Source organism: Bombina bombina, chromosome 7, assembly GCF_027579735.1.
Source record: "Bombina bombina isolate aBomBom1 chromosome 7, aBomBom1.pri, whole genome shotgun sequence".
NCBI classification, from domain to species: domain Eukaryota; kingdom Metazoa; phylum Chordata; class Amphibia; order Anura; family Bombinatoridae; genus Bombina; species Bombina bombina.
The window spans coordinates 601,444,536-601,457,625 of record NC_069505.1 but is presented as its reverse complement, the minus strand read 5'-3'; positions in this window follow the sequence as shown (position 1 = coordinate 601,457,625).

Genomic DNA, 13,090 nt, shown 5'->3' with positions numbered 1-13,090 from the left:
ACGTGTCGAAATCATTCAATGTAAAATTTAGTTGGCATGTCCCTTAAATGACGTGATCAATTAAAAATATGTAATCTATATTTTAAAATTTAAAACATATGCAAAAGTGTGTGAATGTTGTCAAAATGTATCCAAATAAGATTAAGCAATACACAGGGGAAGAATATAAATTGGACATTCAAAGAATCTTACATTAAAATGAAGATATCAAGAATAGATGGGATATCTTAAAATCGAACAAATTTCAGATTAGTATTACAATGTAATCCTATGTTTGTTTGTTTTTTATTCTTATTTGTAAATCTTTTACAAATCCATTTTGAGGATCCATATAAATATTGAACAATGTGGATTTTTTATGTAATGTTCTGTCCATGTTTCTAAGACAAATGTCAATTAAAATGAGACATACCATACTGTGACAAGCCCTGGCTTGAGGTTCCAGCACCAACATCCAGATCTGTAATATATTAAATGAGGATTGGATATCATTAATACAAATCATGCCATGTTGAAAAACTTTACATTATTACCAAATCAATTAAAAACTATTAATTTTTTGGTAGTCCCATGAGTTAATTGTTTCCTCAATTAATTTCATCATATATATATCCTGTACTCTTATTTTCAATCAGTTATGTTGTTGACTGTAGCTTTAATTAATTTTTTGTGTTATTTCATTCTCATCAATTGATGGACATAGTTTATTATTTATTTTGATTCTGCTAGTATCTTTTTTATTATGTATAATATTGAAAATAAGAATACTGTATTCTTCACATATATAATAATTCACATTTCATTTTGACCAACATGTGTAAAGCAATGCCACTTACAGCAAACCCATGTTCACGTGTGTGCGCAATTCTATTTTTCGGGATCATTGCGCAATGATTCCAAGCGGAATTACGCATCCGTCATTTGACCAACATGTGTAAAGCAATGCCACTTACAGCAAACCCATGTTCACGTGTGTGCGCAATTCTATTTTTCGGGATCATTGCGCAATGATTCCAAGCGGAATTACGCATCCGTCATTTGACCAACATGTGTAAAGCAATGCCACTTACAGCAAACCCATGTTCACGTGTGTGCGCAATTCTATTTTTCGGGATCATTGCGCAATGATTCCAAGCGGAATTACGCATCCGTCATTTGACCAACATGTGTAAAGCAATGCCACTTACAGCAAACCCATGTTCACGTGTGTGCGCAATTCTATTTTTCGGGATCATTGCGCAATGATTCCAAGTGGAATTACGCATCCGTCATTTGACCAACATGTGTAAAGCAATGCCACTTACAGCAAACCCATGTTCACGTGTGTGCGCAATTCTATTTTTCGGGATCATTGCGCAATGATTGCAAGCGGAATTACGCATCCGTCATTTGACCAACATGTGTAAAGCAATGCCACTTACAGCAAACCCATGTTCACGTGTGTGCGCAATTCTATTTTTCGGGATCATTGCGCAATGATTCCAAGCGGAATTACGCATCCGTGAAATAAATGTGGATAAAGTAGTGCGATGAGTATCATTTCATAAAGACTTCAAATATATTTGCTATTGGGTGTATTATGAGATGAAAATAGTATATTTGTTAATATTGAACAAGAACAAAGAATATATATAACTGTCTTAGGATTTGATAGTTAATGTATGAAATGGTGGATGATAGTGATTTCACGGATGCGCAATTCCATTTTCGCTCTGTGACGCATATTCTGTAGAGCACAAGAAACATCATTCCTATTTCATGTGTCACTAATCTAAAATCAGATATCTAAACATCATATGTAGCGTATGTTGTGAGATCTATATAGGTTTAGTATCTGACTATATACACATTTCTTAAAAATCTAATCAAATCTTAATATATTATATGAAGTTGGATAGTTACCTGGCTCAGATTCTCTGTCCGCTCCTCCCAGGCCACCGGACGGAGAAGCAGCTGCCCTGGCCCCCGGGTCAGGACTTTCAGATCCAGCAGCTGGGAGGGAAGAATAGGAGGCCGAGGATGGAGAGGATCAAAATCTTTTGGGGACCCAGAGACTGAGGAGCTCGCATAAAGTCACCTCATAAGGGAGTAGGTAGAGTTTCCGCGGGGCCTTTCTTTTGCCCCCTCTTTTACGGGCTTGTACCCAATCCATTATGAGGTCGACTTTTTTGGTCAAGCGCAACCTCATATCTCTGAATCTCCGCATGATCTGATCCTGGCTCCTCTGGACGCCACACACCAATTGAACCGCATTGGTGATAGACTCCCAGAGGGCCTTCTTAACATGCGCATCTGTCGACCTCCTCTTGTTCCCAAACAGCTGGGGATAAAAGTCCTGGACGGCGTGGACCAGTGCAGCGCTCTCCTGCTTGGTAAACCTGGGAGGTTTCATGCCTGCTAGCCCCAAACAAAATATTATATAGCTATAATATATATACAGCCTGCAGGCATTAGAGAACTGACAAAGATGGCAACGTGTAATGGACTTTTATATGGTGAAGTAAACATGAGATGCACCATGGGACAAGTTATCTGTACATCTGATTGGATAAAAGTTTGAAATATTGTTAGAATGTCTGTGAGACCATCCTGACTCAAGTTGTGTTTGTGTGATGAACTCTGATTGGCCGTTCCTTAATGTTTCATATCTTAGTAACTTCCATACACATACCTCCTGGTGGTGCTGTTACTTCATTTTTCATGTAGACTTATTTGTAACTCATGGGCCTGTCATGCGGATATGTGTGACGCAGATTTAATATACGTGATCCATTAAATATTAATGTTTAAATTCTCGTTAAAATCTAATACTGTCACATTATTAAATGTTGTAGACATTTCTCGGTTTAATAACGGTCTGTTTCTTTAATACAAATACGTTGGATTAATACACATTTAATATTGTATGTCTTTATTGTTCATAAAATCAATTTCGTGACTTATTGTGAAGTATTGACATTGCTCTATTAAATGTATTTATAATGCACATTGATTGTGTGCTATTGCGTGACATTAGACTCTAATGTTTAAAGATGCAAATCTGGTGTTTCAAGATACGTTTCCCACGCAACATTTCTGAATGTTCAATTTCAGGTTATAATGTCCGTAACTTGGATAATCTGTTTATAGATGTTAAACTACACGTTTGTTTGTTATTAGTAAATAAACCTCGAGCTTGTATTTGTCTGAACTGCTCATATATGTTATTGTGCAATGGCGTCTTTATTTTTAAAGAGACATTACAACCAAACAATTGTATCAAATGATCTTTTGAGATCAAAAATGTTTAGACTTTAAAATGTAACTCAATTTATCTTTGTATTTAGATATCCTCAACAGAAGAAATTTAAATGCACATGGTTGAGTCAATCACATAAGGCATCTCTGTGCATCCACCAATCTTCATCTACTGAGCCTATCTCGATATGCTTTTCAAGCAAAGTATGTCAAGATAATAAGATAAGAGAAGTAAATACACTCTTTAAATCTCTTAAAGGGACACTGTACAAAAAAATTTAGCGTTCGTGATTCAGATTGAGCATGAAATTTTAAGCAACTTTATAATTTAATCCAATTCTCAAATGTTAATAATTATCTTGTTATCTTTCTTGGCAAATCAAAAATGATATTTTATATTACGGACAATTTTTGGCGAACAACCTGGGTTGTCCTTGATGATTGTTGGATAAATTAATCCACCCAAAAAAAAAGTTCTGTCCAGAGTACTGAAGCAAATAAATTATCAATTTAATGCCTTATTTTTCAAGTAATGATAGCAACATCACGAGGAACATTGATAATATGAGTCAATTTATAAAGTTGCTTAAAATTGAATACTCGTTCAGAATGTATAAATAATTAATTTTTTAACAGTCTCCCTTTAAGTATATTTTGAGTCCATGTCCCTTTAAGGAGACATTTCGCAATAATGCTTGAAATATCATAAATCTAGGCACCTTCCTTTGGCAAAATTAGTATAACATATGAGTAAAGCATATTTAGATTAACTTCTGGATTGTTTTACACACTGAATGAAATATATATTGTAATGGATGTATTTCGCAGTCTTCAGCTTAGAGGGACATTAAGCTATATGTTATTTATGCATTTTGGAGAATATTATAATATTTGAACAACTTAATATTTTTTGTTATTCGATCATTAGATTTTAATTATATATATTCTTGGATTAAATACATATCTACATAGGCTATTTTGATGCTGATTGTTGGTTGCACATAGATGCCTTATGTCATTGTCTAAGACATGTGCATTGATGTATCTTTTTCTAAGTATATTTAAAGACTGAATGTAATTAAATAGTACATTAGAAATATGTAAAAAATTATTTAGGATTGTTTAAAATTCAATACACAATATATTTTGGGAATGTCCCTTTAAGGACCAAAACATTCGGAATGTTGATTTAACATTGTAGAAATAAACTAAAGGGGAATGAAAATTATATATAGATATGTGATGTCTAACCCAAGAGGTAAGATTTTAAAAATTACATAATATTAATAACTATAGTTAAATGACCCTTTAAATGACTCCACTAGAACATAAAATCAATTAACATGGCATCCAATAACTAGCTTGTGCAAAATATGAAGTTAACTGACCTACCATTTTTAAATTTTTTAAATATAAATTTATTAAAATTATGTTTTTAGATACCTAAGGAAGATACAAGATCTTATAAAAGAAATTTTACATTCAACAACACTGTCACTTTAATGTAAGTGAACCACTTTCCCTTCTTAAAAGTGAAAAGAAGAAAGTTATGTCAAATTCTGACTACATATCCGAAAATATTTTTACAAATTAACATCTAAAAATTACACAATAAAAGCATCGATGGATTTCACTCCCCAATTAATTTAAAAAAGCTAGTTGACTTTAATATTCTCTGAATCAGTGGATTTTCTAAAATTAATGCAATACATGATGCCTAATTTGATCTTATGCATGTGCTTGTCAAATAGACAACTACCAGTCAAGGGAGTCAAATTGTTTTTATTGACAGATTATATGGATATTTATTATAATCTGTTCAAAAGAGGGTATTTAATAATAAAATGTTGATTATTACCATTTTTTTTAAAAATATTTTTCTTTTAACAAAAAAAATAATAATCCTGGAAGTCATCAGATGAAAATCTGTAAAAAATAAAAAATATTTTACAAAGTTAATACACACGTTGTAAAATATTCATAAAATACATTTACAATCATCTTGTGTCTATGCTCTAACTTTGTGCAACATTTTATCAAGATATTTATGAATTAATTTTTTTTTTTAAAAACAAAAAAACATACACCATTATTTTGTGTAATCAAAATTACATTTAAATATCAGCATTTCTAATTATACATAATAATGTATATCACATTTAAATAATCAAAATACATATATGTATGCTGAACATAAATGTAATATTTAATGTCCATTCAAATACCTCTATATCAACTATAATATGTATTCCTTTGTCTGATTGTGATACATAAATATCTAATTATGAACAAAGTATGGGTAATGTATGTAAGCTACAAATATTCTAATATAGGACATGTATCTTTTCCAAATATTTTACATTCTTCCTGTGATTCTTAACTAGCATGCATTGGAAAACCAACCTGGATAATGCATGGTCTTTGAAAGTCAATTCTGGAGAAAACAGTTGATCTTCAATAGGTGTCTTATTCATCATTTCAAAAATAGTTGACTGAAATACCATCTAAAAATTAAAAATAATCTAAGTGTCTGATTGTGATACATAAATATCTAATTATGAACAAAGTATGGGTAATGTATGTAAGCTACAAATATTCTACATTCTTCCTGTGATTCTTAACTAGCATGCATTGGAAAACCAACCTGGATAATGCATGGTCTTTGAAAGTCAATTCTGGAGAAAACAGTTGATCTTCAATAGGTGTCTTATTCATCATTTCAAAAATAGATGACTGAAATACCATCTAAAAATTAAAAATAATCTAAGTGTCTGATTGTGATACATAAATATCTAATTATGAACAAAGTATGGGTAATGTATGTAAGCTACAAATATTCTACATTCTTCCTGTGATTCTTAACTAGCATGCATTGGAAAACCAACCTGGATAATGCATGGTCTTTGAAAGTCAATTCTGGAGAAAACAGTTGATCTTCAATAGGTGTCTTATTCATCATTTCAAAAATAGATGACTGAAATACCATCTAAAAATTTAAAAATAATCTAAGTGTCTGATTGTGATACATAAATATCTAATTATGAACAAAGTATGGGTAATGTATGTAAGCTACAAATATTCTACATTCTTCCTGTGATTCTTAACTAGCATGCATTGGAAAACCAACCTGGATAATGCATGGTCTTTGAAAGTCAATTCTGGAGAAAACAGTTGATCTTCAATAGGTGTCTTATTCATCATTTCAAAAATAGATGACTGAAATACCATCTAAAAAATTAAAAATAATCTAAGTGTCTGATTGTGATACATAAATATCTAATTATGAACAAAGTATGGGTAATGTATGTAAGCTACAAATATTCTACATTCTTCCTGTGATTCTTAACTAGCATGCATTGGAAAACCAACCTGGATAATGCATGGTCTTTGAAAGGCAATTCTGGAGAAAACAGTTGATCTTCAATAGGTGTCTTATTCATCATTTCAAAAATAGATGACTGAAATACCATCTAAAAATTTAAAAATAATCTAAGTGTCTGATTGTGATACATAAATATCTAATTATGAACAAAGTATGGGTAATGTATGTAAGCTACAAATATTCTACATTCTTCCTGTGATTCTTAACTAGCATGCATTGGAAAACCAACCTGGATAATGCATGGTCTTTGAAAGTCAATTCTGGAGAAAACAGTTGATCTTCAATAGGTGTCTTATTCATCATTTCAAAAATAGATGACTGAAATACCATCTAAAAATGTAAAAATAATCTAAGTGTCTGATTGTGATACATAAATATCTAATTATGAACAAAGTATGGGTAATGTATGTAAGCTACAAATATTCTACATTCTTCCTGTGATTCTTAACTAGCATGCATTGGAAAACCAACCTGGATAATGCATGGTCTTTGAAAGTCAATTCTGGAGAAAACAGTTGATCTTCAATAGGTATCGTATTCATCATTTCAAAAATAGATGACTGAAATACCATCTAAAAATTTAAAAATAATCTAAGTGTCTGATTGTGATACATAAATATCTAATTATGAACAAAGTATGGGTAATGTATGTAAGCTACAAATATTCTACATTCTTCCTGTGATTCTTAACTAGCATGCATTGGAAAACCAACCTGGATAATGCATGGTCTTTGAAAGTCAATTCTGGAGAAAACAGTTGATCTTCAATAGGTGTCTTATTCATCATTTCAAAAATAGATGACTGAAATACCATCTAAAAAATTAAAAATAATCTAAGTGTCTCCAATAGGATGCCTCCACAGCCTTATTCCATCAAATAGTTGGCACTTACCATGTGAACATGTCTTTGTATGGTTTTCAAGGTCAGCAGATTTGAAAGATAATGCCAGACATGATCCCATTGGTATTCTTCACTTTCAATCTTGTATTTTTCACTGTCAGTCTGGGCAATCTTCACTGTCAGTCTTCGAATTCTTCCCTTTCAGTCTTTAGATGAAGTCCTCTCCCTAATGGCAGAAAAAGTTTTATTAAAATTATTACTACACGTGTGTGAATCAGTTCTGTACCCCTCTCCCACCCCCCATTTCTGAATCAATTTCTGTCACTAGCTTACTAAGCGTGTGTAGCATCTTGTGTTATGTTCTATCAATCAAGTGTGAAGATGAGTCATATTGAGCAGAACGAACCTCTAATGTGTGACTTTGAACCATAGTCATGCTAGAGGATAGTCATGCTAGAGGATCCCTTTCTGAGTATTTTCATTTTAAGTAATGTGTAAACTAAATACTAGTTTTGAAAATGTATGCCATATGATGTATTTGTGTACAATTCATGCCAGCAACAGTCCATACATTTATACTTACCAGCTGATGTTGTCTTTAAAAACCAGGTGGCAAAGACTCGATACAGGACCCAATGACCAGAGCATCACCTATATTAATAAATGAAACAAATTTTTAGCATTTGATGAACAATCCTAACATGTTTGCACAATTCTCTACTTGTCATTTCCCTAGAGTTCACATCTATTGACAATACTCCAATCTAACTTCTATTATTTACCGTCTAAAGTGGCGGTTGATGATGTCTGCTCTGACATTGAGCCCCTCGTCCCGGAATGGCCCCTCTAGAACAGGCTCGTCCTCCTCATCAAGGATGAGGCGTCGGGGCGCCTGGACGGCCTGCAGCATCCCAGCCCGCTGTGCAATATTATGCAGGACGCTACAGGCTATAACGATCTTAGCCACCTTCTTTGGGCTGTACTGGAGGGCTCCTCCCGACCTGTCAAGGCACCGGAATCTCATTTTGAGGAGCCCAAACATTCTCTCGACCACAGCCCTGGTTCTCTTGTGCGCCCTATTGTAGAGCTCCTGAGCCTCATCAGTAGGGTTACGTAAGGGAGTAATAAGCCAAGGCCGGCTCATGTAACCAGAATCACCTATAAATTATGAACAGAACATAATTCAAACTTAATCCTCAAAAATGTATTTCTATTCCAAAAAATGTTTGTGTACACGATAATCCACTAACAAATGTTTATTTTTTAAAAGAATAATCTAGTTCAATCTTATTCTCTATCTTCCCATTTCAGCTAAGACATGCTACATATGCGTATTTCGCCTAAACCAGACCTTGTGTAAAATACAAACTAAATGGTTATATTGCATTCTCTATCTGAGCATTTAAGGTAAGACATGCTACATATCTGCATTGAACTAAAAGTAGACATTTGCGTAAAGAGACAATGACATGGTTAAATAGCATTTGCTATCTTCCCATTTCAGCTAAGACATGCTACATATGCGTATTTCGCCTAAACCAGACCTTGTGTAAAATACAAACTAAATGGTTACATTGCATTCTCTATCTGAGCATTTAAGGTAAGACATGCTACATATCTGCATTGAACTAAAAGTAGACATTTGCGTAAAGAGACAATGACATGGTTAAATAGCATTTGCTATCTTCCCATTTCAGCTAAGACATGCTACATATGCGTATTTCGCCTAAACCAGACCTTGTGTAAAATACAAACTAAATGGTTACATTGCATTCTCTATCTGAGCATTTAAGGTAAGACATGCTACATATCTGCATTGAACTAAAAGTAGACATTTGCGTAAAGAGACAATGACATGGTTAAATAGCATTTGCTATCTTCCCATTTCAGCTAAGACATGCTACATATGCGTATTTCGCCTAAACCAGACCTTGTGTAAAATACAAACTAAATGGTTACATTGCATTCTCTATCTGAGCATTTAAGGTAAGACATGCTACATATCTGCATTGAACTAAAAGTAGACATTTGCGTAAAGAGACAATGACATGGTTAAATTGCATTTGCTATCTTCCCATTTCAGCTAAGACATGCTACATATGCGTATTTCGCCTAAACCAGACCTTGTGTAAAATACAAACTAAATGGTTACATTGCATTCTCTATCTGAGCATTTAAGGTAAGACATGCTACATATCTGAATTGAACTAAAAGTAGACATTTGCGTAAAGAGACAATGACATGGTTAAATTGCATTTGCTATCTTCCCATTTCAGCTAAGACATGCTACATATGCGTATTTCGCCTAAACTAGACCTTGTGTAAAATACAAACTAAATGGTTACATTGCATTCTCTATCTGAGCATTTAAGGTAAGACATGCTACATATCTGTTTTAAACTAAAAGTAGACATTTGCGGAAATATAAATAAATGGTTAAATTGCATCCTATAGCTGAACATTACGCTAACATTTTAAGACTACAGTGGCAATTGTCTAACTAATTAACCATGTTGTGCACAAATACTCACCAATGAGATACCCAGGGGGCATTTGTCTTTCCTCAAACTGCCGCCACAGGGTGGACAGAGAGAGGATGCGGGCATCATGACAAGCCCCTCCAAAATTCGCACACACTTGCATAATCCTCATCCGTGCGTCACAAACATACTGCACGTTGAGGCTATGAAAATGTTTGCGATTTCTGAAGGGCAAGTCATCAACTGGAGCACGCAGCGCAATGTGGGTACAATCAATGGCTCCCAAGACATTGGGCAATTCAGCAATAGCAAAGAATTCCCGCTTCAGGCGCCTCCAATCACCATCATTCTGTGGGAATCCTATGTAATGCTTACTGACACGTACCATGGCGTCCAGAAAGTTATCAAACACCCCAGAGAATGTACCTTGAGACAGGCCATGCATGTACATTTCTCCTGATTGAAAACTCCCGGAGGCCAGGACGTAAAGACAACTTAGCATCTTAGTCATGCCGGGGAGAGCAGTCCTTATTTGTATACGTGGCTCCAGATGAGGTTTAAGAACATCGTAAAGGCCAATGAGCTGTTCGCGATTGAGCCGATACTTATCATAAACCTCAAAGTCGCTCATGTTTTCCAAGGTGGGTCTCACCCTGTAGACACGAGGACCTCGAACCAGACGACCCCTTTGTCTCACTCTGAGCCGCCGAGGCTGCCTGATTCTATCAACAGCTAGTTCGCCAATAGCAGCACCAGCAGCGTCTACCATATCATCATCATCCATATTTGCCAAACAGCAGAGCAAACACAGCGCAAGGAGTAACAGGGTATGCAAATTGATACGATGTTGATCACCATGGATGCTTTGGCCATGTTGTTTGGGGGATTTATAGTACAATTAGTCCAATGGTAGTGAGTTTGTAATGATTGCTAATTGTATTCACTTGTTTGTATGTGAGCGGCGCGAATGCTTTCAAAGTGGGCGTTTTTTTAGGTGTTTGGTGAAATGTTGTTTTCCCCCAATGAATCTCAATGTGAAAGTGTAAAATATCACACATACAGTGCATGTTTGTAATGTTTGTTCATATGCGTAATAAATATTTATTAAACGCGATCTTTTAGTAAAAAGCACACGTCCAGGCTAACATGAATGAAAGTGCATAGTTGTGTATAATGTGCATAGAATGTGATTGATCAATGTTGCTGCAATATTGTTTGTAAACGATAAAGTAACAGCTGCCATCTGTAGTATTGTATATATACGTGATTAGCGAAATGTCAATATTGTACGCGTCCCTTTAAAATCGCAATAATAATTCAGAACTTCCCGTCTGCCATCTGTAGTATTGTATATATAAGTGATTGCCGAGATGTCAATATTGTATGCGTCCCATTAAAATCGCACTAACACTGAGGAACTTCCGGCTGTCATCTGTAGTATTGTATATATAAGTGATTGCCGAGATGTCAATATTGTATGCGTCCCATTAAAATCGCACTAATACTGGAGAACTTCCGGCTGTCATCTGTAGTATTGTATATATAAGTGATTTGCGAGCTGACAATATTGTATGCGTCCCAGTAAAATCGCACTAATACTGAAGAACTTCCGGCTGTCATCTGTAGTATTGTATATATAAGTGATTGCCGAGATGTCAATATTGTATGCGTCCCATTAAAATCGCACTAATACTGTAGAACTTCCGGCTGTCATCTGTAGTATTGTATATATAAGTGATTGCCGAGATGTCAATATTGTATGCGTCCCATTAAAATCGCACTAATACTGAAGAACTTCCGGCTGTCATCCGTAGTATTGTATATATAAGTGATTGCCGAGATGTAAATATTGTATGCGTCCCATTAAAATCGCACTAATACTGAAGAACTTCCGGCTGTCATCTGTAGTATTGTATATATAAGTGATTTTCGAGCTGACAATATTTATTACGCGTCCCATTCAAATCGCCCTAATAATGATGTTCAAAACTGTTGTTTACGTATATGTAGTATTGTAGTATTGAGTGGTAAATTTCTGAAAGGGGCGGTACAGTCGTAAATCTGTAATGTGTATGGTTGAATCTTCTAATGACGTCATGATATTATTAACCTGCCTGTGTAGTTCTGAAATCCTCATTGTGTTGTTGTATTTGACTACATTGTTATTGTGTGCTGATTAAAATATAAATGTGTGCTTTGTGGTTGCGTCATGCGTGTTATGTACATATACGTATATATTGTGATTGTGTCCCACATATGCTGACTTCTATATAGCGGTCTGGCATTGTTGTTCCTTCCCATAAAGTGACAGCTGTAATCTGTTGTAATGATGTTCTTATTGTACGTAATTCCTAATGGTTTATTATGATCGAATCATGATGTTAAAAGTACAGTAAAATCCCTATTTTCTGTTTCGTGATTCCTAGAGAGAATGTAATGTGTTTTTCCCCCATCATTTGAATGCACATGTATGAGTGAATGATAAAAGTAAAGTATGTGCATCAATGACTGATAATGTGTTAAGCCTATGTAGATATGCTGTTTCTGCAAGCATATGAGTTTAATGAATAAAATGCAATAATAAAGGTAAACGAGAGGTGTTTCCCATTGTCTACTGTTTGTGAATCCTGAAATGTTGCAATTATTTTTGTGTCCGTTTAAATGTGATCTAATTTTTTAAAATGTTTGTTACTAGTGATGTTGATTTGTAGTTGATGTAATGTAAAAGTATCAAACAATTTAATGCTGTTGTGAATTTTCAATAAGTAAAATCCATAAGTCCACCATAGGGAAATAGACATTTCTTGATCTATTTGTCATAGCTGGGTCTAACGCAGAAAAGCATGAGTTATTTTCCGAATTCGAGCGCTGGTATTTAGAGTTTTTTTGTCTACGCTTTTTGCGTGCGTTAGGGAAATCTGTCTGTCGCGTGCACGAGCACGTCTTCCCCATAGAAGTCAATGGAGGCTAAAAATTTGTGTGTAAATAAAATCCAAGACTGGTTTTGAGCGTAAAGTGAGTGACGTCATGGTCTTGTGTTAAAAAGTAGCTAAATCGTGTTCATTTTGTAATAAATAACTTGTTTGTGTATGTAATGTGGTGTATATTGTTTGTATGCATCGATGAGTGTATGTTTGTGATAATATTATT